We start from the raw sequence: 3,812 nt of genomic DNA on the forward strand, positions 1-3,812 counted from the left end.
TTGCATATAACATGAATGAAATTCAAGTTAGAAGATGTGTGTGTGTGTGTGTGTGTGTGTGTGTGTGTGTGGGTGTGTGTTTGGCATAAGAATGAGCTTTTGAGAGCCAGACTAGACTATCTGAGGTCATAGAAAAGCCAGACCACTTAGCCGCCCCTGACCCTAGTTGCTTACCCTTGATCAGGACGGACACTCCTGGAAGTGACACCCTTTGCCCTCTCCTCTGATGTTTTAGCGAGCTTTGTTAGATATAAGTGTTTCCTCAATAATCCTTTGGGGGCCTCTTCTACAGAGAAGCCCAAAAATGTGTGCCTCCCTCTCCAAAGACACAATTAGAGCTCATTTGGAGCTGGGGATAGCATATTAATTAGTATATGATGAAATGAGGAGTATTTTATTAAAAGCCCACTCTCAAAATGAATATGTCAAATGCAATCATACCTGTGGGTAATTGTGTGTGTGCTCCCCAGGTGGCACTAGTGGTAAAGAACCCACCTGCCAATGCAGGAGACTTAAGAGATGTGGTTTCAGTCCCTGAGTTGGGAAGATTCCCTGGAGAGGGGCATGGCAACCGACAGTATTCTTGCCTTGAGCATCGCATGGACATAGGGCTGCAGAGTTGGATATGACTGAAGAGACTTAGCACACATAGCATGTGTGCGATAACCCAAAATTCTCCAAATTGTACTAATTGGACTTTTCTAGTCCATATTATTTTGTGATTCATAGTGTTTTTTCCCTCTCCCGTGTTTCACTATCTGTCCAGGTTACACTTCCTTGTCTCATTCATCAGGAAACACTATCCATTCTTGGTGCCATGGATTGAATCACAACCCTCTAAAATTCATATATTGAAGATGTAATCTCAAGTAATTTCAAATGTGACTGTATTTGGAGATAGAGATTTCATAAAGGAAATTCAGTTAAAATGAGATGGTTAGAATGAACCTTAATGCAATCTGACTGGTATCTTTATAAAAACAAACAAAAATGGAAACAGAAAAAGAGATACCAGGGATACTTTTGCGCACACACACACACACACACGCAAAGATCCATGTGAGGACAAAGTAAGAAAGTGAGCATGTGCCATCAAAGGAAAAAGACATCAGAACAAACCAACCATGCTGGCTTATTGATCCTGGCAGTTCAGCCTCCAGAGCTGTGAGAAATACATTTCAATTGTTTATGACATTCAGTCTCTGGTATTTTGATATGGCAGCCCTAACAAACCCTAAATCCTCTCTTGAATGTAAAGTTTTTGAAATATTTTTACCTCTCTAATTATCTATTTCTATTTCCATCTCTGTCTGTTTCATACAACAGCTCTCCCATGGCCCTTCACTCTTTTATTTTTTTGGAAAAATATTATTTTATTGGAAGCTTGCCACAACTCTAAATATAGTCTTTCTTTCTTATATATGCCATCAAGGAAATCTTTGCACCACAGCAAGAAAAATATAAAAATCAGAAAAGAAAAAATAAATTTATTTTGAATGACATTTTATAGTAGATATTGTACTTATGAACTCCCAACTAGTACTAACTCATAACAAATGAATAAGTACCTCTGGAATAAAAAAATCTGTGTTTGCATTCTTTTTTCATTACCTATGATCTGATTGGAACCAAGAGATTTCAATTGTCTAATCATGACAGTGATTGCATAGCCAGTATTATTATTCTATATTAGAGATTATAGTATTATGCTTCCAATTAATGAATAAGCTGTCAATTGAAATAAAAAAAAAAAACAAACAACTTCTGAGCATCCCAGTAATACTATAAACTCTGTTCTGAGCTAGCATGCCTAGTACTTTTTTCCAATTAGCCCAGACTGATTTATTTTAAAAGATATTCAAGAACATCAGTCAGTTTAGTTCAGTTGCTCAGTTGTGTCCGACTCTTTGCAACTCCCTAAACTGCAACATGCCAGGCCTTCCTGTCCATCACCAACTCCCAAACCCATGTCCACTGAGTCGGTGATGCCATCCAACCATCTCATCCTCTGTTGTCCCCTTCTCCTTGTGCCCTCAATCTTTCCCAGCATCAAGGACTTTTCAAATGAGTCAACTCTTTGCATCAGGTAGCCAAAATATTGGACTTTCAGCTTCAGCATCAGTCCCTCCAATGAACACCCAGGCCTGATCTGCTTTAGGATGGACTGGCTGGATCTCCTTGCAGTCCAAGGGACTCTCAAGAGTCTTCTCCAACACCACAGTTCAAAAGCATCAATTCTTCAGTGCTCAGCTTTCTTTATAGTCCAATTCTCACATCCATATATGACTACTGGAAAAACCATAGCCTTGACTAGACAGACCTTTGTTGAGAAAGTAATGTCTTTACTTTTTAATATTTTGTCTAGGTTGGTCATGACTTTCCTTCTAAGAACATTAGTGCCAACCTAAAAAGACAAATTCAGGCTGGTATTTCTACATTATTCAGTGATTTTATCTTTTGCTTAATTTATTTATTTCTGAGATTTACAGGCTGTTATCAATAACATAGAAACTAATCTTCAAAAACCAATACAAGCAAAACAAACAAGCAAATAAAAATATACTCTTTACCAAAGCCTTTGCTAAAGAAACTTTGCTCTATCTAACATTTTCCTCAAGGCTTCTTTAACATCTTTATTTCTTAAGCTATGGGTCAAGGGATTCAACCAGGGAATCACCACTGTGTAGAACATGGACACCACTTTATCTCTCTCAGGGCATAGCTCATACTTGGCCCGGTGTAAATTAAGAGAATTGACCCATAGTACAAGGTGACAGCTGTCAGGTGAAAACCACAGCTGGAGAAGGCCTTCGAGCAGCCTTGGGTGGACTGGATCTTCAAGATGGCAGCAATGATGAAGAGATAGGAGGCAAGGATAAGCATGGTGGGATTGATGATGTTGGAGGCAAGTATGAAATACAGGACAGCTTGGTAGCTTTCGTTCACATCACAGGCCGACTTGACAAGGGGGGACAGGTCACAGAAGAAATAATCAATGACATTGTTCCCACAGAAGCTCAAGGTAAATGTTTCACTGGTGATGATGGTTGAGTTCACAAAGCCACTAAAGTAGGAAGCTTCACCAAGACTGACACAAAACCTTGGGGACATGGCCTGGGAATAAAGCAACGTGTTAGACATGGCCACATAGCAGTCATAAGCCATGGCAGCCAACAGGTAGCACTCACTGTAGGCCTGTCTAGTGGAGAAGAAGAACTGGGTTAAGCAGCCAGCAAAAGAGGTGTGCTTGTCATGCAGAGATGCAGGTCATCAGAATTTTGGGGACATAGACGGAAGCATACCAGAGATCCAGGAATGAAAGATTCCCAATGAAGAAAATACATGGGTGTGTGGAGTTGAGAATCAGCACAGATCAGAGAAATCAGGGTGATGTTCCCTAAAAGACTGCTGATATAGATGATAAGGAAGATATAAAAGAGAACTCTCTGTAACCATGGGTCTGTCATAAATCCTAAAGGTATGAACTCCTTCACCATGGTATATATTTTTTTTGCCCACTGAGTTTGAGTTTTTTTTTATTCCTTTCTGTAAAAAATTGATTAATATGTCATGATTTAAGGTATTGATGTTATCAGCTTCCTCATTATATGTCCTTTTAGATTGTTTAAATACTCAACTGATGCATATATCATGTTTTAAAAAAAAGTTTATGCTGAACTGGAAATTATTCATGCTAGAAAACTTTGAAATTTCTCTATGCTACCTTGAAAGATCATATTATGAACATAATATAGTTTGTCACCATACATTTTAACCTAATCATCCTCCTTTTGAGAGATGGTGATTTGTTC

At 38.7% G+C, this 3,812-nt stretch overlaps 1 pseudogene; it reads right to left on the reverse strand.

The window, feature by feature from the left end:
• Positions 1 to 2,581: 2,581 nt before the first annotated feature.
• On the reverse strand, positions 2,582 to 3,497 carry LOC110122728 (olfactory receptor 9G19-like; annotated as a pseudogene).
• Positions 3,498 to 3,812: the final 315 nt, after the last annotated feature.

This window comes from Odocoileus virginianus, chromosome 10, assembly GCF_023699985.2.
Source record: "Odocoileus virginianus isolate 20LAN1187 ecotype Illinois chromosome 10, Ovbor_1.2, whole genome shotgun sequence".
NCBI lineage: Eukaryota > Metazoa > Chordata > Mammalia > Artiodactyla > Cervidae > Odocoileus > Odocoileus virginianus.